This window comes from Acomys minous (assembly GCF_964271855.1).
Source record: "Acomys minous genome assembly, chromosome: 10".
Taxonomy (NCBI): Eukaryota; Metazoa; Chordata; class Mammalia; order Rodentia; family Muridae; genus Acomys; species Acomys minous.
The window spans coordinates 95,337,297-95,364,441 of NC_140491.1; the positions used below are offsets into that span (position 1 = coordinate 95,337,297).

The window sequence follows — 27,145 nt, forward strand, 5'->3', positions numbered from 1 at the left end:
TCCTTTTTGGTAGGCGTAGTGGTACAGGCTTTAATCCCAGCAATCAGGAGGCAGAGGCAGGCGGATCGCTTTGAGTTCAAGGCCAGCCTGGTCTAGACAGTGAGTGCAGGATAGCTAAGGCTATATACAGAGACCATGTCTCCAAAAACAAAAAACAACACCAACAAAAAAGAATGTCCTTTTCCTTAGGATCCTAACTATCCCCAACCAACAGATTTTTTGTGTCTTAAGAACTAGCCTATATAATCACAAGATTAAAACGAATACACTATGAGAACACAATTTGCCTTACATAGCATTTTCTCGTTTGGTGGATTATAAAAATACATATAAGTACATCTTTTAATTTGATGCGAGACATAAGATTATATACTTTCTAGCCAGGTGGTGGTAGTTCACACCTTTACTCCCAGCATTCAAGAGACAGAGCAGGCACTCTATCACTCTGTGAGTTCGAGGCCACCCTGGTCTACATACAGAGCAAGTTACAGGACAGCCAGAGCTACACAGAAAATCCCTGTCTCAAACAAACAAACAAACAAACAAACAAAATAAAAGATTCGTTTCTAGGACTTAATCAGTTCCCAGGTCCAGTGATGTATTTACAGTCTCACCTGCCTGGAAGGTGTGCTCAGAAGGTTAAGACCCAGAAGTTCAAATCCAGCATAGGCCACATACCCAGATGGAAGGATAGATGGGAGGGAGGGAGGGAGGGAGGGAGGGAGGGAGGGAGGGGGGAGGGAGTTAGAGTAAAAACTACTACAACTGAAAACTTAACATACAATATTGTAGTACAGAATTTGGGGCTGAAGAGATGACTCAGTTGTTAAGTGCACGCTCCACTCTTCTGGAGGACCTGAGCCCAGTTCCCAGCACCCACATCAGGCGGCTCTAAACAACTATAACAGTACAATGACTCAAGCTGATTGTCATAAGCCTAAGCCAATGCAATAAATGGAGAAATTATATTCGGTATATTCAGTGAAAATACTTCTTAGAACCTAATATTTTACAATTTTTCCAAATTGTGTAAAACTGAAATAAGTGGCACGCAACTGGCATTTGTCATAATACTCTTACTAGAAAAGATAAAGTTACTTCATTTTACTAAAATGATTTTTATTTGTAACAATCCTGAGGGCATACTAAAATCAGAATTTGTGAGAAAAAAAAATGAAAGGCCACAAAAAGCTTCTTACCTGCATGATGGTTTTATAAGAAAGAAAGAAAGAAAGAAAGAAAGAAAGAAAGAAAGAAAGAAAAGAAAAGAAAGAATAAGAAGACATCAATGTTCAGATAGTATTGTTCACATTCATGTACAGCAATATTGTGTTGTGTAACCACAGGGTTTATGAATACTGACATCTGGTAGGCACCAACCTGAACAGGTGCAATAGGGAAGAACGAATGTTGATTGAGAGCACAAACACTGTCAGCTAGCTTCCTTGTTTCATATGCACAAATATTTTACTATTAAAAACGTAACTGTTTGGTTTGGGGTATCACCCAGAGGCATGGGAGGCCCAGGGCTTCACCTCCCCCACTGGAGTATGAGGAACTAAAGCGCAAATTGTTGCAGCAAGTACCCACAAACTTAGCTTTAAGAACAACTCACTTGATGCCAGGAGTCCCAGGCTGCTGTGGGCAGGACTAGTCAAACATCCACCTACAAAGGGATAGGCTTTGGTAGCTCCCTAAGGAAACACTGAAAACTGTGTTAACACCCCAGGAGTTCTCTGTGGGAATCCAAAGTACCAAAGCAAATTCAGTGAACCCTTCCATTTTCAGACGTTTTATTTGGTTGGTTGGGTTGGGTTTTTGAGATAGGGTTCACGGCAGCTGTCCTGCTTTGAACTCACGTGTCCCCACGATCACGGCCCCTTCCTTTTATAATATTATGCCAATTAGGAAGACTGTCAGGAGACAGTCACTACCTGCTTCTTTTACCTTAGCAGATCCACTATCCACTAACCACGGCGTGCTGTAAATTCATTATTTCCTACAAGTTGTGAAAATGCTTTCATTCCAGGATTTCTACAGGCAGCATGGTGGCTCAGCAGGTAAAGGCAGTTGCTTCATGATCCCTGAAGCCCACATAAGGTGGAACAGAACTGCCTCCAGAACACTGCCCTTTGACTTGCATTTGTGAGGACACACACAACAACAACAATAATACAATTTTTAAAATTTTAAGTCAATTAAACAATTGGATATATAAAACTCCAAGATATGAGGTAGCAAGTGGAGACAATGGTGAAATGGCAAATAAGATGTTTCTATCATAAGACTTTGGGAACAGTGGCCAACATTATTTGTGAATATAATATATACACGGACAAATAATTTTATTAAGAGACAGTTAGCTCCCAGGCATGGTGGTATACACCTTTAATCCCAGCACTCGGGAGGCAGAGTCAAGTGGAGCTCTATGAGTTCGAGGCCAGCCTGGTCTACAAAGAGTTTCAGGGCAGAGAAGGCTATTACACAGAAAAGCCCTGTCTCCAAAAACAAAAAAGAAACAAGAAACATTCAGCAGCCAGGGAGCTGGCCTTTAATCAACGCTTGGCATCTAAAGTCAGATCCTCACACATGCACGGCAAGCACTTTGCCAACTGAGCTTTCTCCATGGCCCCATGTTGCCTTTTTGTCTATTTCTGAATGTTTGTCATGCTAAATTACAAGTTTCTTTCCCCCCACCCAAGACAGGGTTTTAGCCTTGGCTGTCTTGGAACTCACTCTGTAGACCAGACTGGCCTTCAACTCAGAGATCCATCTGCCTCTGCCTCCCAAGTGCTGGCTACAAGTTTCTGTTAAATCTTTTTAAAATTTACTCTTGAGATTTCAAGAGACCTAAAAATGAGAAAATAATCCTAAAGCAAAGCATTGGTTTTCACATTACTCAGTAAATAATCTATTCAGCGAATATCCCTTTGTATCCACAAGATTAAGCATTCCTTGAAACCAAGTACTTGTAGGGAAGAGGTCATCCTAGACAAACAGACATCTGAGAATAGTAACAGAGGACCTGAACATGTGTGTAGACCAACTAAACCACAGGTATAATCTACGGCTTGAAAACTGACTACGCTTACAGATTTCTTTCTTTTTCTTTTCTTTCTTTCTTTTTCTTTTAAAGCTTAGAGATTTCGAACAAGGATACAAGGATTTGAAAGATAAAGACAAACAATGTCTGATTAACTAATCCAAACACAAGACAGTCCAAAGAACAAACAAAAGCTTGGCTCAATTACAAAAGACAACTAAAATTTTAACAGAAATAGTGATGGCTGTTGTGGAAAACAGCAGAAACCAATGAATGGAAAAAATAAAGCATGGTATCAAGTAGAAGTTGTTTTACACTATATAAAATATATATTCAGTTTAAGAAATGAACTATAAAATAAATACTTCACTCCTCTCAGGAAAAAGAAGCAGGATATATGTAACAAAGGAAAAAAAAGAAGTGTTCCAAAGAACAAACAGCTAAAAATAATGAACAGCTTGTTTAAAATCTGGCTTTGTCTTGGTCACCCCAATATCAGGTTTGTTTTTCTAATACCACAACTTCCCTGCCCAAAAGTCTTCAAAGGCACTTACATTAGAACTGTCCATACAGAAGTGGGTAACAGAGGCTGGTCATTTGCACATTGCCACTGCAGAAGAATAAACCACACAGGGCCATCACGAAGGAGCCCTTCAAATTTGGACCAATTACAGCCTTTTAAAAGAAAGAGGTGGGTCTATGTTAGCTAATGTGTTCAGTGAAAAGGATGAGATCCAGTCCACAAGATCTCATGTGTGCTCAGGGTACAAAGATGGAGGCAGAGTGTAATGCATGCACGTTGGCAGAGTATTTCCAGGTTGAGGGAATTAGCTTTCACTGTACATGTTTTTATGCCATTTTAATGTTTTGCCGTGTTCTTGTATTGATGACAGTTAAATCATTAAAGGAGAATGATTTCTTATTGCAGGAAATTACCCTTCAAAATATTCCATTGTAGATCCAGAGTAACATCTACATTTGTTTCTGTGATGTGTGACTGCCTGACTTTAAGGGGATCACAGTCAGTATTGAAATGAAAATTAAGCAAATTATGGTCGAATGAACCAGTGGCTTGGACAAAATGAGTGCAGAATTCAACCAGGAGGCCTAAAGAACTGTTGGTACAAGATGGCACAAATATGAACAGGACAGGGGTGGGTGGGGGTGGCAGTTTGCTATTACAAGTCAGCTGGAAGTTTTTCTATAATAGCATCTTCAACCACGAAACTGACCCACATGTAAGCCACGCCTCTGGTGCTCCTATAGATGGACATGTCCATCATTCTGGCCTGTCAGACCCAATTCTCACCTCAATTTTACGTCTACTATGAATTTGAAACTTACCATTTTTCTCCATCACCACAGCTACCACACTGATCTATGCTGCTAAGAGCAAAGATCCAGCAAACAACAGTCTACAGGCAGAGTCTGTTTTTGTCTAGAAAGGTACTGATTCTTTTACTAGTGGTGATTGCTTCCACATAGCCACAAAGTAGCTGGGACAGACTATGACATCAAGAAAGCTTAGAGCATTATCTGACCCTGATGAGATTCTTCACTTTGTTTACAAGTGTGCCTGCATCTTTCCTTCTAAAACCCATTTTTCACAGAGCAACCATTATTAAAAATATATACCCAAGCTAAACAATGACACATTGCACCTTAAATCCCATAATAGCACTGCAGTTACACATATAAGACAAAAATATAAAATCACTGATACGGTCCGCAAAGCTCTCCATTCGCACCCATAGCATTACTTACAGACAGACAGACAGACAGCATTATTATTAACTCGGTGTTCTAGGCAGCCAAGCAAGCCTGGGTATTACATGTAATTGGGCTACAGTCACCCTTGCCATGGTAAACACTGTTACTGTTTTCTTGAGCAATCTTTCTATAAGCTTTAAAAACAATTGCCAGGCATGGGGGTGCATGCCTTTAATCCCAGCACTCGGAAGGCAGAGGCAGGTAGATTGCTGTGAGTTCGAGGCCAGCCTGGTCTACAAAATGAGTCCAGGACAGTCAAGGCTACCCAGAGAAACCCTGTCTTGAAAAACCAAAAAATTAAAAATAAAAACAACCAAGTGGCTTTTTCAGCTTTCAGTTTGGAGGAAGCTATACTGCCTTTTTCCAGTTGTCCCGAATCCGGATTCATCTGACATCAGCAGCTTCCACCATGCTGCCCAAGTTTGACCCCAACGAGATCAAAGTCATGTCTCTAAGGTGCACCAGAGGCGAGGTCGGTGCCCCATCCACCTTAGCCCCAAAGATCAGTCCTCTGGGTCTGTCTCCAAAAAAGGTTAGTGATAACATTGCCAAGGCTACTGGAGACTGAAAAGGCCTGAGGAGTACAGTGAAACTGAGCATCCAGACAGGCCCAGATTGAGGCAGTGCCCTCTGCCTCTGCCCTGATCATCAGAGCCCTCAGGGAGCCACCAAGAGACAACTAAACACAGTGGAAACATCACTTTTGATGAGATTGTCAACACTGCCAGGCAGATGCGGCACTGATCTTTAGCCAGAGAGTTTTCTGGAACTATTAAGGAGATCCTGGGCACTGCAGTCTATGGGCTGCAGTGCAATGGCCGCCACCCTCATGACATCATAGATGACATCAACAGTGGTGCCATAGAATGCCCAGCTAATTAAGAATCAATGAGAAAAGATTTCAATAAAAGACCATCTGACAACCCAAACAAAACAAAACTAAGTGAAAAATTGGTTTTATTGCCAGGTGCAGCATGCCTATAATCCCAGCACCCAGGGAGGCAGATGCAGGCAGATCTCTCTTAGTTCGAGGCCAGCCTGGTCTTCAACGCGAGTCTAGGACAGCCAAGACTACACAGAGAAACCCTGTCTCAAAAAAACCAACCAAACAAACAAACCTTGGTTTTATTCTGTTTTGTGGTTTGGAGCATATAGCACAGGGAGGGCCTCCTCCAGAACAGGCCAGCACTCTACCTCAGACCCTCATTTCTGGAACCTAAGAGCCAGTATGCAGGCTAAAATGTGTGGGATGGTTGTTTGCCCTTAAAATTTTCCATTTACACATATTTTTAATAATCTGAAAAGAATTAAAATGAACTCACCATTATTTTAGGTGAAAGTTTGTTGAATATTTATATACATTTAAAACAATGATTCAACAACAAAATAAGTTGGTATAAACAGTACTAAAAATATAACAAATACAAGACTGGAAAAATCATCGAAAAGAATTTTTAAAAAATCACATATGTACATACATTTGCAATAAATGTGGGGTAGTGGCAGATGAACTTAATATAATATCACAGTGGAAAGCTTTTGGAATGTAGCAGTTAGCACTGCCAGTGTCAACACTGTTTAACCCTTCCTATCACAGTCACAGCATTGTTTGTTGAATGTGTTTGCACCAGGCACTACGCTAAGTAATTGATTTCATTATTTTAATTAAGGCAAGTAAAATACGAGTGTAATTATTATTTTCATAATTATTAATTTTCACAATAGACATAAAAAGCTTAAGTAACTTGACATACTTAAGTGTCAGAGACAAAATTTCTCTGTGACTGCTATAGTACAAACTTACAGGCCATAATATCTGAAATTAAGGGCAATCTAGGCTGCATAGCCAAACTGGGGGGAGGGGCAGCTAAGCAATGCCTACCTCTTAGTGCCAGCACCTTCTTTGACAAGAAACCATCTGGTTTCTCTGTGCTAGCATACAATTAGAATGCCACGTTCACTCTCAACACTGGATTTCTTTGCTTGGTTTTGTTTGTCTTAAGCATATAAAAAAGGAAGCAATGGACCAGACACTACAAGTAAGTAATATAATGGCAGAAAGTCAATTGAGAATAGAAAGATAACTGTGGTGGGATGGTGCTTCAGTCACCACAGATCTTAACGCAGCTTGTGCAAAACTCTAGGTCCCTTTCCAAGCAGCTGAATAAATAAAAACAATATGCTGAAAGCATACAGAAGTCTCTGATACAGCCTTTTCTTCTAGAATACTTATAATGGTCCAGAAAGGAAAACCTATTTAAAAAAAGAAGAAAGAAAGAAAGAAAAGAAAAGACAAGAAAAAAAGCTGTTAGCAAATCCTGAAAATAGTAGAAAAATTTCTGTAAGGCAAGCACCCCCGCCTCCTGTCCCTCCCACAGATTCTTTTTGTTTGTTTGGTTGGTTGGTTTTGTTTTTTGTTTTTTGAGACAGGGTTTCTCTGTGTAGCCTTGACTATCCTGGACTCGCTTTCTAGACCAGGCTGGTCTCAAACTCACAGCAATCCGCCTGCCTCTGCCTCCCAAGTGCTAGGATTAAAGGCGTGCGCCCCCACGCCCGGCTCCTCCTACAGATTTTTAATTCTCAAGAAATAATATAAATTATCATGAACATTTAAAATGGCATAGTTAAGACACACACACATGCGCACAGACATGTAACTTGTACACATACACATAGTCCCACTGGGTTAACTCAATAGCATAAGTGAACTTGAAGGGACATGAGTAGATTACCCAATCTTGAAAACTGAGAGAATAAACATTCATAAACAAAGACTTAACGACATGTGATAGAACCTTAGAGGTCGAGGACGGAGGGGATAGTGCTGAGCACTGTCAGACACACTGGCTGCACATCTTACATCTTGATGAGACACACAAGCTTGGTGATATGAGAAGCTGAGGAAACTTCAGACTGAATAAACCCACAGAAAAGTTGAACTCTGGACAGAAAGAAGGAATTCTCAATTAAATGTCTCACTTTTACCAAATGGGTTCAGCTTTACCACTTAGGAAAAGTTAATACTTTGGGGAAAAAACCAGAGAAATGCCTGGTTTTTTCCAGAAAGTAAAGAAATTGCTTGAGTCAAACTGCATCATTTTCTCCTTGTTTTTCTTTTTAGTGCATGTCAGAGAGTAATTCTTAACTTTTCCATAAGTTTGACAAACGCTAGGGTTTAATATATAGCAAAATATGTGTTTTAATTCTTTTGTGAATATTAAATTTACTTATAGCTAAGACCTATAGCTGTAAAAAGTAGAATAAAACAGATAAATCTATAAAAATGAAGCATAGTCAAACCTCTCCCCTGTCATACTTTCTAACTTAAGCCTTAGAGTAATTGGACTTTTTCACGTACGTTTATACTACAGCAGTCCAAAAACAGCATGGTCAGACAGTGGGGAAGAGGACGCCCACCCCATCTCCCGCCCCCATCACAGGTCTAGGGGAGGGGAATGGGGTGAAAGACGGAGGGAGGGTGGGAACAGGAAGATACAAACAAGGGGATAACAATCAGGATGTGAAATGAATACACTATAATAAATAAATAAACAAACAAAAAATAGTGGTGGAATCTATCCACATACTAAAGTTTATTAGTATGGATGTGATGCATCTAACCATAAGCAAATTTTACCAAAATGAAATAAAAATTTCTAGTATGCACTACTAGTATCATTTCTGTTCTTGCCTGACTAGTCAGAATGTCCTTATTCCTCTCCGGAGTAACTAGAGGACCGCAGATGTCCTCGGCTGGGACTCACCGCTGACCTTGCAACACTGCTGGCTTCTCTTTCCTTTCCCTTCCACATTGCTACACTGAGCCCAGAGCCCTGCGTGTGTTAACCGTGCTGCTCTTCTCTCGGCCCTTCAGAACTTGGTCTTCTCCGAGCATGCTAAAATGGTAGCCGTAATCATCTACCTGGTTCATTCACTCAATCCCCAAAGCTTTACCTTATTCCTGGTGCACTGGTATCTAATGTTCTCTGGCCCTGCCTTACATCCACACACCACACTGTCCCTGTCCTTCAAGACTCAGTGCTCATTGACTACAAACAGGAAGGGGTCAGCATTTCCCAGAAGTCACTGCGCTTACCATAGCTTATTCTGATTATAATTATGAACTTTAATAAGCATGTCTAAAAATCTGGAAGCTTGCATGAGTAGAAGTCAAATTTGTAATGAGCCTTAGTTAGCATTTCTGTTGCTATGATAAAACACCGTGTACTAAAATCAACTTGAGGAGTCAAGTGTTGGTTCTTTTTGCACTTCTAGCTAACAGTCAGAGCAGGAAGTCAAGGCAGGAACTGAGGCAGAGGCCATGGAGGAATGCTGTCTCCTGGCTTGTGCCTCGTGACTGCTCAGCCTGCTCTTACACCATCTAAAACAACGGCCCCAGGGGTAGCACAGCCCCATGGGAAACAGGCCCACTCACATCAACCGTTACAGCTGTATCCACAGTCAATCTGGTAGGAGCGTTTTCTGAACTGTGGTCAATCTGATGGGGGCGGTTCTCTAACTGAGGCTCCCTCTGCATTAAAACTAACCAGTACATGTCTTATATTCTTGGGAATATTCTGACACAAAATGAGTCTTAATATTGTATTTGAGTAGATCAAGAGAATGGGCTGATTGTGAGAAGCCATGATTCTCTCCTTCCCAACCACAGGGACACTGCCTCAGCTCCTTCCACGGCGCCTCCCCAATATCACCGGCCTTTCTCCTTTCTCTCTTAAGTGACTTTTGTCAAGGTATTTTACATGGGGGGGGGGGGAGGCAGCTAAGATACACAGTAACACCTTATGCTGCTGTTATTGTCAGGATGTAAAATCCTGACAGGGAAAAAAAATCCATGTTAGAATGACCACACACACACACACACACACACACACACACACACACACACACACACCACACAAAATCATTCAATGAAAGTCACTGTATCATTTTTAATAACACCACACCAACACTATCAATTCTAATTCATAACCACAAACTTCTATTTTATCAATTTTATATTTACAGTCCTCATTTTTAATCTCCCAAAATCCCTATAGCCACAACTCACTAATTCCAGGTCACAGCTCCCCAGCCTCTAATTGCAGAGGGCTTTAACAGCAACCCAGAAAGCAGCTAATTACTCTGACTTACTGCTGTTCCTGAACTCACTGTGTTATACGGCACAAGGTAGTATGTCTCTTGAGCCTTAGGTTCTGAGTCAATAAAATGGGTTGACTATACTTCAACAAGCAATCGTAAGAGAGGGAGGGCCTAGCACACTGACAGCCACACAGCTCTTAGTCCTAACATAGTAGAAAACTGCTCTGATTTGCCAAAGCAAAGACAGGAAAACAGGAAAGCTTAGTAAGTCAGCACCACCACGTCTCCAAAATTTATATTTGAGCAAAGGTAACTGAAATGTGCAGAGGACTTACCCTACAACAGCAAGCACCTTTCTCTTACATGCAAACACAAGCTGACCACTAGAATACCCACGCCTGGCAATTGCACCCTCCTAAAAGAACAGTCTTTGTGTGAACTTTGGATAACAGCAAGATTTTAGTTTGTTCCTTAGTAACTGTATTGCTTTCCCCATGTTTATTCTTTTTTGTTTGGTTGGTTTGGTTTGGTTTGGCTTGGTTTCATTTCATTTTGTTTTTTGAGACAGGGTTTCTCTGTGTAGCCTTGGCTGTCCTGGACTCCTTTATAGACCAGGCTGGCCTTAAACTCACAGAGATCCACCTGCCTATGCTTCCCCGAGTCCTGAGATTACAGGCATGCGCCACCATGCCTGACTTCCATGTTTATTCTTAATTTTGTGGCTTCATTATTCAAAAATAAATTTTGTTCAAACTGCAGTTTTCCTTTTTTCAGTAATTTAAGGACCAAGTTTTTTGCTTTAAGACATGGATAATTTTCACATTAACTCTACATTTTAATTAATATCTATTAACTTATCCTTTCAAATATGATATTTCTCTTGCTTTTTATTATCTTCTAAATTTCATACAATTGCCCCAACTGATATTCCCAAGTATTATCATGCCATTAGATTGTATTTGGAAGGATCATAAACCTGTGTAACAACAGAGAGATGATGTGGGATCCTAGGGTGCTTGCCTAGCTGCCCAAAGCCTTGAGTTCAGTCTTGAGTGTCACAGCAAAACAACATACTTTGTATGCACATCCCAAATCTGTCTTAGTAAGACCTGCAATAAATCCATCTTAATAAAACCTGTATGGGCCAGGTATGGTGGCGCACACCTGTAGTCCCAGCAGTCAGATCTCTGTGAGTTCAAGGCCAGCCTTGTTTTACAAAGTGAGTCCAGGACGGGCAAGGGTACACAGAGACAGACCCTGTCTCCAAAACCAAAAACCAAAACCATAACCAAACAAAAGACCTATACAGACCATCATTAGACTGAAAAACTGCAGGGCTAAATGGTATAACTGTGAGTATTTTTTATATTCCAGTAAAATAAAACTAAGTACTAAGCACCAGGAAAACATTCTAAGAGTGAGCTTGTGTCATACTGGAGACAATTCCGAAAGAGGCCTTCAGAAACTTTGTGTGAAGTTAATGTGGTGTGGTGATTGAACCAGACAGTACACCTACTCACTACAAAGCTGTTGCTACTTAAAATGTTCACAAAGGCTCCACTTCAAATCTTCAAAGGCTAATTTATATTTGGGCTCCTCAGAAGGCTACATATAAACAACTCCATATGACGCAGCAACTCTATTCTTACATGTCAATCTACTGCTAATAGGAACTGACTGTTTCCCTTTACAAGCACTGGATGCCTTTGTTAATACCCACTTTTTGTGAACTCCAAAAGTAAAAATAATGCAAACGACCACAAATGAATAAATGAATGTGGTAGGGTACAAAATGAAATATTACTCACCAATAAAAGGGAATAAAGTACTATGCGTGCTATAACATGGAATAACTCTGAAGCTGAGTAAACAAAAGAGGCCTATCAAGAATGATTCCTTTGAGGCTGGAGAGATGGCTCAGGAGTTAACAGCGCTGTCTGCTCTTCCAGAGGTCCTGAGTTCAATTCCCAGCAACCACGGGGTGGCTCACAACCATCTATAATGTGATCTGATGCCCTCTTCTGGCCTACAGGTGTACATGCAGGCAAAGCACTGTATACTTAATAACAAATAAATAAATCTTTAAAACAAAAAAAAAAAAGGAACGATCACTTCAGGACTCCCTTCTCCTCTAACAACCATCAAATTGAGACAGTCTCTATGCAAATATATTCCCAATCTATCTGATTATGTGGGGGGAAAAACAACCCCACCTAAATTGTTGGGGTACATAGAATTAAGATGAAAATGTCTTCCAGTAAACTTTTAGGGGTAATTCCCTGTAAAGGTTAACTTTTATTCTCCTGGCTCGGTTGTAGGTCTAGTGTTGGAAGCTTCTAGACACTGTACAATCTAATCTAGGCCTAGAAGATTTTAGCCTCTGAGACTAATGATGAATAAACTTATCCTTTTCTTGTTCTTTCTGAGCTCTGGGCTGGCTGGTTCAACTCAGCTGTTCTGGCTCAAACTCTTCTCCCAGCTGACTTGTTTAATCTGGCCCAGAACTGCTCTGCTTGGCCTCAAACTAAACTCAGCAATCTGCTCTAATCTTCTGGCTTCTTCTCACTCTCTGGCTCATTCTTGTCTTCACCTGAGTTCTCTCTCTCTCTCTCTGCAACCATCTCTCTATTACTGTCCTGGCAAAAGTGCCTCTTAAGTAGCTTCCCTTTTCCTCTCTCTTCTCGTGAGAGTTGGGCATGTCCTATTCTGTCAAACATTCTCTGATTCGTCACCTTTTCTGCCACTCAATTAGACATCACTTTCAAACATGGGTGCTTCCTTCTACAAACTAACTTTACCTTTGTTTGGGAATAAAGGAATGTACCACCATGCCTGAACTCAGATCAGCTTGCCTCCGGGATTAAAGGCATGTTTGTATTCCAGCTGGATCACACAGACCTAGAAGGTCTTTGGATGTGATCTCTTGCCAGAACAGCCATGTTGCGAATTAACATTCCTCTACAATTCCAAAATCATCATCTATATGTTCCTGGGCATGCATATAATTAAGATCATCCAGATTCTCCTGCCTCCGCAGAGCTGCAGTTACAGGAATGTGCCACCAGTGCTGCCCAGCTTCGTTTTCACCCTTTTGTGCTGCTTTCTTGCTTACTGTGTAGGCTAGGCTGGCCTGGCACTTGTTATCCAGCCCAAGCTGACCACCAACTCCCAATCTTCCTGCTGTCACTCCCATGTGCTGGAGTTAGAGGCATCCAGCTGATTTTGTATGATTCTTTTTAACTTGGAAATAGGATGCTGAAATGAGGGTGGTCATTAGATATAGAATTATTACATTTATCCATGTCTTACTGATAGTGTGTAGAATTACCTAGAAGAAACTGGCTGCTTCAGGAGGGTAGGAAACCATCAGCAATAATGAAACTGCTATTTCTGAAAACAACAACAAAGACCAAAAAGAATCAAATGGCATGAGCTAAAGGACAGCAGCCGTCACTTCAGCGTAAGGTTACAACACGCTTTTTGTTTGTTTGTGGTTTGCTGCTACCGTTACTGTGGTTGGGTTAGCAAAGGAGAGAGTTGGAATGCAGGGTTTCAGCTGCTTAGTAGTAGCTTTAACAAGGATGTGAAGGCCTTGAGCAAAGCAGCCGGAAGCACTGAAATTAGTGAAATCAAAAGACCATTAAGGGGCCAGGCATGGTGGCAGTGTGGTGGCGCACACCATAAATCCCCAGCACTTGGGAGGCAGAGGCAGGCGGATCTCTCTGAGTTCGAAGCCATCCTGATATACAAAAGGAGTCTGGACAGTCAGGGGTACATGGAGAAACCTTGTCTCAGAAAAAGAAAAAAAAAACCCTATTAAGGGAAGCAAGAGCCTTATACAAATAAAAAATGAAATCATCAAAGAGGAAAAATGAGAAAGAAGCCAGCCTGGTGGCTCACGTGTGCACCCCAGTACTTGGTAGGCTGAATCAGGAGTACAGTGAGTTCAAGACTACCCTGGGCTGAACAGTGGGGTCCCATCTCAAAACAAAAACACCAAAAATGTTTTTTTAAAGAGAAAATAAGAATGCAAAGTTAATGGAAATGACAAGAGATTAGAATAGAATGGATATAGGAAGCTTTGCCCAAGATCTGCATCACGGGCTGGAGAGATGGCTCAGAAGTTACGGGCACTGACTGCTCTTCCAGAGGTCCTGAGTTCAATTCCCAGCAACCACGTGGTGGCTCACAACCATCTATAATGTGATCTGATGCCCTCTTCTGGCCTGCAGGTATACATGCAGCCAGAGCACTGTAGACATAATAAATAAATCTTTTAAAAAATTTTGCATCACGATGGACAAGCACACACATAACTCTCTCTTTCTGGCCCCTTAATGTTTCCGGTCGGGCTTTGAGTGACAGAGCAGGTGAACTGTGTAGACCTAGATGATGCACATTCTTTCGCCTAAGCTGTGTTTTAATGGCTTAACATCCGGTGGCAGACATTTGGTCAAGTTGTTACTGATTTTAAACAGTAACAAAACGGGCATAGATTAGAACAGCTCAGACAGGGACGGAACCTTCTCCTCCCCCGGCTTTAGGTTTTGTCATCATCTCTCAGCCCTTTACTACTAAACCTGAAGGCCATTTAGGACAAGAGGTTTGATGGGGAGTAATGTGATGGTGTCCGGGATCAGGCTCACTGCCAGACGCCACACCCTTCTAGTTCACTGTTGGGGCAACAGCAGTCACAGCCACTGTCTCATATCAGAAACAGTGCAACAACTCAAAGGAGAAGCTGTGTACAGACAGGCGTACGTGGGGCGCCATAGCAACCATGTTATCGCCCTAGATTTCAACAACTCAGAATCATTGCAGTTTACACCTGTAGTCCCAGCATCCAGGAGGCTGATGCAGGAGGATCGCCAGAAACTTCAAGCCAGCCTTGTCTACCTACGCGGCAAAATCTTTGGGAGGCAGGGCTACATAGTGAGACCAGGAACAAAAAAGATAAAAATAATTTAGAATTGCTTTCCAGCTCCCTCCCAAAACGGCAGTTAGCCTTCTCTTTAAGCTGAACAAATCTGCAAATGAAGGGAGCTGTAAGTCCAATTACGGGAGTGGATGCCACATTGACCTGGTTCAGAATAATCGCTGGGCCGAGTCGACAGTTACTGCAATATTGCTATCATGAAAGAAACTAAGAACTCCCCATCTGAAAACTAGAATAACACCACCTGATCTACCTACCTCCCGGTCTGCTGTTAGGGTGACGTGAGAATATATGTGCATATGTTTCAAATTGCACTTTTACTGCTTGCCCTGCATTTTCGTTCAGGCCTTCAATTTAGATTATAGCAGCTCGAGGCTCTGAGGAGGACAACAGTGCCTACTTCTCAAGGACACACAGCATGGTAGAAAGCCACAGAGCTGAACACTGCCACGTGGCTTAATTAGAATTTAATTAGAAATATGCAAGAGTAAGAAGGGAGGGACCATGTTTGTGTGGAGTCAGAAGGCTTCTCCTGTTGGAGGTTGCCGCGTGGAATGTGAAGACAGCTCAGCAAGGACTGTAAGGGCTCTGCAGGCTTGTGAGTGCCACCTAACACACGATGTGGGTGTCAGAAATGGGTGACTGCTCATCTGCTTGGGAGCAGGAAAAAACTTAATCTTCTAATATCAGAGTGAGAGCAAGAGAGCTTTCTATTCTTTGAAAGTACCTGGAATTTGTATATTTATATTACAGAAAGGGACAGAGACACTGTAAGATCTTAAATAAAAGGGTGGCAGAATCTGTTTTCTATCAAGGATTACTGACTGGCACACACCCAGCACTTGGGAGGCAGGGGCAGGTGGATCTCTGTGAGTTCAAGGCCAGCTTGGTCAACAATGAGAGAGAGTCTAGGACAGCCAGGGCTACACAGAGAAACCTTGTCTTGAAAAAAACTTAAAGTCAGGACTACGAATGACTAAATGGAAGAGGAAAAAGAGGTGGAAGCTGGAGAGACCCCGAGGTGATTCCAGCGCTTATAGGAAATGTTGAGTGGCGCTGCAGGCAGCCAGAAGTGAGAATCCACAGCGCTGTCAGCAGCCCGCGTGCTTTAGAAGCTGGGTTGAAGCTCCCTTTTATAACCGCATGGCCAGTCATGTGACTGTTGGAATGAGGTTGTGAAACAAGTCTCCCAGGTGCTTGCTTCAAACCGGCTAGCTCCTAAACTGAGCACATGTGGCTGTAGCTTTGTTGTTTGATAGCATACAACATAGTGGTGAAAGATTAATTATGAGAGTGGCCTGGACACCCCCTCTATTATCTCCCTAGGTCACATGTGACTATGGGCGCTCTACAGTCAGTCTTGAACAGAGGCCGGAACCAGTAGTTAATCAAGTCAACATAACATTGTACAAGAGAACCAAAGTTTGTTTTCAACAGCTTTGTGGAAAATCTGATTTACATATTGTAATGATTAAAAGTAAGATGCCAGGCAACAGATATGATATGGGGACATTTTATTATATGATGGGGGAGAGCAGGGAAGTGAGAGGGGTACCCCAGAAAGACAGAGAGACCCAGAGACAGAGAGGTAGGGGTATAGAGCAACCAAGAGATGAAGAAGAGAATGAGATAAGAACAAAAAAAGTAAGGTAAGTGGGTCTGTCCTTTTATAATCGTGGGTAGGGCCATGCCTAGTGACAGGTAGGCAATGACATCACAGGTTGCTAGGCAGACTAGGGCAGAATCCTAACATATATCATACAAATTTTCAAATATTTAGTTTTTAGTGTGTTCACAGATTGGTGCAGCCATCAGCACAATCAATTAAAATACTTTATCATCACCAAGAGAAACCCAGTTCTTCCTTTTCTCCCATCCTACACAGAGTTCTGAGGCACTGCTACTGTGCTCTGACCGGGGCTGGGGGTTTGTAGCTTCTTGGCCTCTTATTCAAAGAATGGGGAGTAAAGGCTCACACAGATGTGGGCAAGACAACTTTAAAGTAAAGGGCTAGTGCACATTAGGAAACGGTGCAGTGTCAAGGCTGACAGTGGGTCACAGGAGTGAGGCCTCGCAAACCTGATTGTTTGGAGCTTCCTTTTATGGGGTACAAGAGAGGACTTTGGTTCTTAAGGAGTATGGCAGGAGCAGAACTCTGTTTTGGTTGATGAAGTTGGAGAGGCCAACCTGGATGACATGAGACCCAGGCTCCCTTTTGAAAGAGCATGATGCTTCTGATCCCTCAGCTGAGAAGACAGAAGAGGAGGCTCTGTGAGGCTCACTGCCCAGCTAGTGTAACCTAATTGGTTGGCTCTGGGTCAGTGAGAGACTCTGTCTTGGTAGGAAATGGGTGGCATTCCTGCTGCTGATGCTCAAGGTTGTCTGTCACCTAACTTGTGTGGGGGGTGTGGTGTGTGTGTGTGTGTGTGTGTGTGTGTGTGTGTGTGTGTGTGTGTTACTGTTTGTACTTTGGGGATGCTATCTATCCCTCTTAGAGAAATTTACTGTTAGAGCAAAAGGCTTCTTCTTGTTTCCCATTTCTGAAAATACTTAATACTGATATCAAGCAACAAAACATAAGAAATCTTCAAAACAGGCAGAAACACACTAAGTCAAGAATTTCCTATAGAAGCATCAGTGCATATACTTTTTAACAAGTTCCTAGAAATTGCATACAATCGGAATGTTTCATTTTTTGGTAGCTTCGCCCTAAGCCAACAACAGCTCTTGATACACAAACAGCATATTTGGTTGCTCTTCTTCTCTCTCTCTCTCTCTCTCTTTTTTGTTTTTCCCAAAGAAAATACCTGATATGCTGAAACCTATAATCAGTCAGCCTAATCTTTTCCATAATTTGCATTTTTAAATTTTTACTGTATTACTCATTTGTGCTTACACGTGTGTACATGTTCATGTCGGTGTCAAGAGACACCAAAATGGGGTGTCATCTGCCCTGGAGCTGGAGTGCCAGGTAGCTGGTGTGAGCCCCCTGACCTGGGTATGAGGGTGGAACACTGGTCCTCTGCGAGAGTGGAAACACCTGTCGAGCATGTCCGTGGATCGACATGCTTCCTATTCAAAGCTACGTATAGAAGGTTAATATTTTTTTCAATTGCTACTAGAGCATTTGACAATTCTCAAAAAGCTAAGCATAAAATTACCATATAAAGTGCAGGTAGAGACTTGTAAAGATTCTATTCACTAGGCTAGGCGCAGTGGTGCACGTACCCCTGTGATCCCAGCACTCAGGGAGGCAGAGGCAGGCAGATCGCTTTGAGTTTGAGGCTAGCCTAGTCTACAAAAAGGAGTCCAAAACAGCCAGGGCTACACACAGAAGCCCTGTCTCCAAAAACTAACCCGCCCCCCCCCAAATCCTATCCATTAACAGATAAATGGATGATAAACCGGTATAGATCATGTTTCTTTTATTTTAACTTACATAATTGAATCAGGTAAAGCAATGAGGTTCTGAAGATGCTACAAGACGGATAATTCTTGAAAACCCTGTGCTAAGTAAAGTAAACTAAAGTAAAGTAAAGTGGCTCAACAAAACCATAAATTTTGAGAGATTTATAGAACAAAACAGATTAAAGTTGGCAAGAGCTGGGGTGATCACAGAATTTGTTTGGCTGTTGAATGATAGTTGCACACACTGTGACTATAACTAATGCCACTGAATTATATATATTCAAGTGGTCAAGAAGTCAGGCATCATAGCATGGCCTTTATCCAAAGCACTTGGGAGGCAGAGGCACACAGATCTCTGTGAGTTCTACGGTAGCCTGGTCTACACAGTAAATTCCAGGCCTGTCAGGGCATTATATTGAGATTGTCTCCAAAGAAAAGAAAAAGAATGATCAAAATTGAGAAAAGGGATATAGGTCAATGGTAAAGCACACCCAGAAGCAAGAAAATAAAAACAACAACCCCCTCCCCCCCCCAAAAAAAACCAGTCCAAATGGCAAGCTTTATGGTATTTTTTTTCCAGAATGGCATAAAACAAAAGTACTCAATTGTGTGCTGTCATGGCGATTTGATAGACACTGAATCCCATCTCTGAAATGCTATGTCTTTGCTTTGTTTCTTTCTTTTTTTTTTTTAAGATTTATTTATTTATTATTATGTATACAGTGCTCTGCCTGCATGTATGCTGCCCACCAGAGGAGATCATTAGATCACATTATAGATGGTTGTGAGCCACCATGTGGTTGCTGGGAATTGAACTCAGGACCTCTGAAAGAGCAGGCAGTGCCCTTAACCTCTGAGCCATCTCTCCAGCCCTGAAATGCTATGTCTTAACCTAGACTTTGAAGCTTGTTCTGATGCTTAGGGATCTCACTCCGGTCTGTTTCCCACAAGTCTCCTCTGCCAATCTACTTACTTCCCAGCTTCTCCCTGCTGTGAACTTAAAGCTTCTATTTATGTGCCTCACTCATTTAGCACTTCATCTTGTGCCCCTTTTGACGCGTCTAATGTTTAAAAATTACAGTAACACATTTAATACTTGGCTATGCATTGCTTATAACACCAAGCAAATTGTTTAAATTATCAAATCAATACTCATACGTAATATTTGTTTGGATTTTATTTGCCAAAGTATGTTTGTAGTGGCTCGGGCTGTCAAAACAGGATCTAAAAATACACATGTAAAGCAACATGAATTTCAGTCCTACAGTTGCACAAGCACATTAAGTGAAATTTTCTATAACAAATGGTAAGTGAAAACATTCCAGGAAAATGCATAAGATTTCTGGACATCTCAATCAACCAAGGATATACTTAATTCAATAAACTTATTTAGTATTTTTAAAAAATCTCTGTCTCTCCTCATATAGTAGCTGAGACAAATTTTACCCCAGGCTGACCTCAGACTCTAAGGCAACCCTTCTAAAAAAAAAACCTCACTGTTGGGATATTAGGCATAAACAACCACTTGGTCTATTGTCCCTGACTGAATAAAAAACAAGATGCTCTCAGGCATGGTGGACACACCTTTAATCCCACTGCTGGGGAGGCAGAGGCAAGTGGATCTCTGGTTTATACAGAGAATTCCAGGACAACCAGAGTTCCATTACACAGAGAAACACTATCCCAAGAAACAAAAACAAACAGAAAAAAAGATTCTATCCAAATAAATACCTTCCACACACCCCCCCCCCGCCCCAAGACAGGGTTTCTCTGGATAGCCTTGCCTGTCCTGAACTCAATTTGTAGACCAGGATGGCCTTAAACGCTCAGAGATCCACCTGCCTCTGTCTCCTGAGTGCTGGGATCAAAGGTGTCACTACTTCCTGGCTACAAAGAAATACTTTAAAAATGAGTAACACACTGACATTTAATGTGTATGCTATCATTTTCTGTGCCTAAATAGTCAACATATATGATTGCCTAAATAGAAAGAGTCAATATATATTCTAATTCTTAGCAGTGTAATTTAAATTACAGATTGTTTAACTACAATTCCTTTAAGAAGATATTTTTGGAGGCTAACCAAATCATTTAAATACCTTATTTAATGATTATGATGACATTAAGATAAATTATACTTAACATTAACTTTTAGAATATAAAAAGAAAGCTGAAGACTTTAAAGAAAGGTGTAAGAAGTTTGAACGAACTGTTTCTATTCCTTTGAAAAATCAGCATACAATGTTAAGCACTGAATGAAAAAACTAAAGATAAAGGCATGTACCTATAAAAATACAAAAAGCTCAAAGCAAACCTGCTTCAAAGGCTAGGCTAGCCATAGCACCAATCTCTACTGAATTTCAACAATGGCAGCGCATTTGTACATTGAAACATCCATTAGCGTCTTGGAGATTAGTTTTCCAGTCAAGGAAAAGCACTTGTCCCCACAGAAGCCAAAACGGGGAGGAAAACAAAAATGTTCTCGAAGACGACAGAACACAAGCTAAAACTCATTCTTTATTAGTTATAAAGTCCTTGCACCCTCAACCTCTGAGATTTTATACTTGCACAGGACTGAATTATGATTTCTACGATTTCATGAATCTCTGTAACAGAGGAGGATGGGGAACTGTATAGAAGTTTAATGTTTTGCCACTGTATAGAAGTATAGAATGTTTAAAAGACCAAAAGACGACCGAGAAGAGACTTGATACCCTATGAGCACATACAGGGGGAGGTAATCCCCCTCAGTCACAGTCATAGGGGAGGGGAATAAGGGGAAAATGGGAGGGAGGGAAGAATGGGAGGATACAAGGGATGGGATAACCATTGAGATGTAACAAGAATAAATTAATAAAGGAGGAAAAAAAAAAAGACCAACAGACGGCTTTACTCCATCTGTTCCAGTCATCGGGTCTCCCTCTCATCTGTAAGCATCATCAAGAAATCTTGAGTTTTCCCTTTCAAAACATCCAGAGTTAAAATTCTACCAAGCTGCTCCCCCCTTCTGTTATATGACCCTACAAACTCTACCTATGTTCCATGACTATAGCCTAGTCTCAACATACCAATAAAACAATCCTTTAAAAACACAAACTGGACCTATACAAAAGCCTGCGTTTCACTAGGTCCCAGAAGGGTCTGAAGGGTCTCATGTAAGCAGACAGACTCTCCACTCCTCACTTCTCAACTGTCCCTTTCTACTGTCCCCTCTCTTCACTCTACCCCAGTCACGACGGCCTCTGTTTATTCCCAAGTCATAACAGGCATGCTCCTAAATGCTTTCTTTCTGCCTGGAAGGTTATGCACATTGGTTATTTTGGTCGTTGCTCAATCACCACCTTTGTTGAGTCCTGAGACCAGAACAGACACAGACACACATACACAGCCTTTTTCTTTAGTTTCTTTTTCATTCCTTTCTTGTTTCTTTTTTAGTAACATTTACAGTCTAATGTGCTATGTGTTTTACTAATCATTCCTTATAGTTTAATCTCTACTCAAACTACAGGTACCTAGAATAGTCCAGAAGACATGCAAATTCAATATGTAAATGAAGTAGGCTGAACTAGCTCAGGGGTGGAGTGCCCGCCTAGCATTCTCTAAGGCCCTGTTTTCACAATGTCAATAATAACAGCCTTCAATGAGAACAGTACACTGGCTATCACCTTGTGCAGTCTGTAGCACTGTGTGCTCACCTGTACTGCGTCAGTTACCACACTGTATCAGGTATCAGCTGTTAGAACCTGGTTATTTGTTTTGTTTTGTTTTTTGCATCTTCTAGTAAAACAGTAGTAGACTTTTGAAACAAGAATTTTGTTTGGCTTCCTGCTGTTAGCAATTGTTCTTTTTAGTGTGTCTGACACTTTGGAGGATAAATAAATCCGTTTAACCCAAAGGTGTGAGTACCTTTATAATCTCCAAAATACAAACAGTGCCTTAAAAATTTGACTGTGGGTTCAGTTAGGGTTTCTTACTCTGACACTGGCAAAAAAGACCTAAGTCACATTATTTAAATACTTTACAATTATTTTTTCATCAGTGAAAGTGGAAGCAGTGACACCATGCCTAATGTGAGTATCAAGCATATAAGATGATAAATCAGGTCACAGATTTCTGTGTAACAATCAATGGCATATATTACTTATTGTTACAAAAGAAAACACTGTAAATTTTATCTTGATAACTTGACATTAAGCATAATATTTAGAACCTTCTTGGGATAAAACAATGACATATTAAAAACTATGAAGCCAAATAAAAAGAATTCAAAAAGCATTCTGAAAAGAAAGGACCTTAATTCTCAACACAAGTAGATTATTTATATTTTCCCAGAAAACATTTAAATGATTTTTGATTTTAGATTCTACAGCCTTCTTCAGAATCTGCATTTAATTTTTAATAATTTTAAATACTATCTCTTACATGAACAAAATACCTACTACTGGGGCTTAAATATTAAAGAAGATAATATGTACATAACCTACACTTGCCAGTGTATAATATGTACTCAGTCTTCTCTAGTCTGTGAAGAAGCTTGCATTTAGAAAACTCAGAGGCATGCATGTGACTCCTCACTAATTACCTATCAGCTTTCTACCTCTGTTAGTCAGATATCCAACAATATTCATAATTCCTGGATAATCCTGACGAAAAACAGAGTTTTGTTTAAATTAGATAATTACTTTCATTGTAAAGCCACGAATCCCCTGCTTTTCTATGCACAATAACACAATGCTCCCCACCTTCGAAGTCAGTTCTCTAATTTTATAAAATGCTTTTAAAGCATGTTTCCTTTCCATTTTGTACTTCAATAAACAAACACATTTCCCTTAAGCACCTGGATAGCAGACAGGAGGAGGAGGTAAGCAGTTTAAAAGGCTGTCCCAAGGCCACAGATGGGGCAGCCGCCAGCTCCAGGATTAAAGCTAAGCAGCCCTTGATTCCTGCTTATGCTTTCAGTACTAACATTCATCTTTCTGCCACAGCGCCCTCGTAATTAACGTAAGAAAACCATTTAATATAACAATTAAAACAATTGTCAATACATTACGACAGCATGCAAATAGAAATTTCTTACAGTAAAGATAAGTTAGAATTTATCTCACAGAGTCTGAAAACAATCTGATTTCCTACATGCTATTTCGGGATTTTGCTTAAGAGCACCGTGCAAGTGGCAGCTTATTATAATTTATCCTGCTACTGTTTTTAAGCTTGTTTCTTTAACAAAAATCTACAGTCAGTAAATGAGATGGACCTAAGCTACAAAACAGAAATACTATCGAATTCTTAAAAATCCTCCAAACTTAAAAACAGTAGTTTCTACTCTAAATGTAACTTCAAGCTCAGGAAATACTTCTAAGAGACTCATCAGTGAAAACACAGTGAAACACAATAAAGAAACCGGCAAACGCTCTCCTGAGCAGGAGAAAGACATTCCGCCCAACACTCGCAGCTTACTGTGGAGAGGGTTTAATCAGGAAGTAGCCATTCTCCTTTCGATTCAGAGCAGAGGCAGCACTCCACAGCAAGCCCCGATATTTTCAGTTGAAAGCCTTGAAAGAATACTTACTATTGTATCCTAGCTCTGCTGACCCCAGAGGTCGCAGTGTGTCTTTTATCAAGCGCTATAATGAAAACACAATCCAAGTAAGCATTTACAATGCCCTGTTTGTTGAAACACCTACAATCTACCTAGCACAACCTCTCTCTCACAAAACATGGCTGTCTTATTCAGAGATTAGCAATTATTGTAATGAGATACTGTCGGAGAGGGTCAAATAGTACTTCCTGCAGTTTACACATCTTGATTTCCTGGTAAACAAACTGAGAGGCAGGTGGAGCACTTAGCTCTCCGGTAACCAGAGAGTGCTCACGTGACGAACCTAAGCCAGGTAAGGGGCCGGCTCAGGTAATTGTGCTTTCTTGATTTTGTTAAGGTCAAAACCTACAATAAAAAGAATCCTCTCCCTTCCTAAGGAAGGATTTATTTCTGACACGCATGTACTCAGATTACAAAAGAAAATGCTCAACAAGCCTTAAGCAGGTTTCAAATTTGATTTTTGCAAACAAATTGTAAGAATAAAGCAATGCTAACACGATTTTTTGTGAAAGAAACTAATTGTTCAAGTGCTTTAAAAATCATCTTTAAATTTCATCTGCCTTAAGAAAGCAGTTACAAGAAACTTCTGAGTTAGAATAAAATATTAAAATTAAAATTTTTAGTCAAAGCATGAGTCTATTTGTATTAAACTACTTTATATATACAGCAATCTTTGAAAAATCTGTATGTTTCAAAAAGTTTACAAAGGTAAAGTACTGCCTACATTTTAAATTCCTTTTTCAAAATTATAATAATATTTAAATATTCACTTTAGGATTTTAAAAAATTGCCAATTTGAAAGTGCATTTCTTTCTTCTTAGTTTTCCTCCAAATTTGCCTTTTTCCCTTTTCATTGAAACCCGTAATACAGTTGGATGGAGGTTGACTTAAATTATCACTACAAAATTCAAAATCCTTAGCTTCAGCAAAATGAAAAAGGAGTTACTATTTTCAAAGTATCTAGGTGATTTTTTTAAAAATCTGCAAAACTTGTACTTAGAAATCTTATACTTATTAAATATATTGCTAATATGTTTGTACTCATGAATATAATATTCAATAACTTTATGCAAGACTGATTAAAGGCCATTTTGTAATGTAAGAACATTAAACATTAAGATCATGTTGATTAAATTAAGCTTATATTAATTCATGTTGGAAACTAAATTTTTATGTACTGAACCAGAAAAGAAAAAAAAAAGAATGACAGCTAAATCAACAAAGGAAACTCATAGCCAAAGGACCAGATAATTCTAGTCAGACTAACAGACTCTCAAAAGTTGTGTTGTTTCTAAGGAGTATTGAATCACATTAGCACAGTTGTTAATATTGCTAGTGCTTTTAATACAATGAAATTGTGAATTTTCAGGATATTATATCTAAGGAGTTATAATATCTTTATATATTTTCACATAGCATGCAAACATGGTCTTTATTCCAGAGAAAATTGAAAATGTAATTCTGACCACACAGGTAGCTCTGGCCATGTATTCATATGTCCAGACAAAACAAGGTCTTAAGTTATAATTGTTATTTCAACTATTTCAAAGGTCCGTGACTGTGTTAGGTTCCACAACAGTTCATATTTAGAAAATGATAGAGAAAACTATGGAAAGGAACAGGAAATCTGTGTGATACCCAGTTTACTTGAATTAGCTCTGTGCGTGAGCTTTACTACTAACAGCTCAGAGTTCTGGGAGCAGGAGACACTTGGTAGGCAAAGGCCCGAGTCTGAACCCCAGGACCAACATGGTAGGAGGACACAATTAGTTCTGACAAGTTGTTCTCTGAACACGCACGCGCGCGCACACACCACACCAAACACCAATAAATAAATAAATGTAATTCTGAACAGGGTTTATAGTTCAGTCAAAAGGAACAGGTGATAGGTAGGCATGGCACTCTGACTTAGAAAAACTCCTCTTAGACTACAAAGGCTCTGTCCCCCTTCTCAGGTGCATTTCATGCCGTCCATCTGTTCACCTAGACACTTGTATTGGGTGCATTTAAGACAACTAACTATAATTGGTGGTGGGGGTGGGGGAAGCTGGAGACAAAGGCCTCAGAAAGACTCCTGCTCCCTGACAAGCCTAACACACTAGAGAGATTTCACAGAGGCATGAGAGGGTCAGTGGGGATGGCTCAGTGGATAAAAAAGTTTGAACCCAAAAACCAATGGCCTCAGTTTGATCCCTGAAACTCATGGCAGCAGGAAAACCCATTTTTATTTGTTCTCTCACCTTCACAAGCACACCATGGAAGGTCAAGGCCTGCACTCACACACACCCACACACCTCACACCCACACCTTACACACATTCAGCATACTCACACACCACACACTCCACACACAGCACACTCACATACAGCCCCCTCCCCCCTCTCTCTCACACACATATCTCACACAGTAGTAAATAAGATGAATATTGTTCTGTAATAAACATTACTTATATCCGACTTTATACCAGAAGAATTTGAAGTGACTTACAAGTAGTAGAAAAGTATCTTTAAATATGTTTATATAAATAAAAATAAAATATGCCCAGACATAGAGACACACAGCTGCAACCCTAACTCCCAGGAAGCTACAGGAGGGATCAAGAGTTGTGCCCAACAACAACAAAAAAAATCCAGGTGTGGTGGCACACACCTTTAATCCCAGCAGGCTGGGAGGCAGAGGCAGGCTGATCACTGTGAGTTCAAGGCCAGCCTGGTTTACAAAGTGAGTCCAGGACAGCCAAAGCTACATAGAGAAACCCTGTCTCAAAAAACAAAAAACAAACCAACAAAAACAAGAGTTGTGTCCACCTGGCTCATATAGACACCGTCCCAAAAATTTTAAAGTAAGAACAGCACAGTCCAAAGTGCAGCTGAACACAAATGCTGTTGTTATGTTAACCCACAAAGGAAGTAGTCAGTTTCCAAACTCCTTGCCTCCCTAAATGCGATTTCCCAAACAAGCTCAATTACCCAGTTCCCACAATTAACACAAATTCCTTTTATGGTTTCAGTAAAATAGTTTTCTCAGTGTATTTATAGAAATTAAAACAATGAATTTCCTATGCAGCCTTCTTTTATCATTTCTCAGTATAAGCGACAATCACAGCATAATAAAGGACAACTAAAATAATAAGTTATGTGGCCAAGAACCCTAGCTTATCTAATCTAAATCCTTATATATCCTTGTTAAATTCACAGCTTCATATTCCAAATTAAGTCTCTTTTCTAAATGCAGTTTCTCCTGCAGGCTGAGTACATTAAGCATTTAAGGAAAGGAATAGTTTCAGAAA

At 40.5% G+C, this 27,145-nt stretch overlaps 1 protein-coding gene and 1 pseudogene across 8 annotated transcripts in view; one reads left to right on the forward strand and one right to left on the reverse strand.

Moving 5' to 3' along the window:
• The window catches only part of BAZ2B (bromodomain adjacent to zinc finger domain 2B), a 223,544-nt gene that overhangs the window by 111,210 nt on the left and 85,189 nt on the right, over positions 1-27,145 (reverse strand). The gene's annotated exons all lie outside the window — the stretch shown is intronic.
• LOC311607320 (large ribosomal subunit protein uL11-like) lies at positions 2,895-5,695 on the forward strand (annotated as a pseudogene). The gene has a single exon. The product of its transcript is annotated as a large ribosomal subunit protein uL11-like (transcript).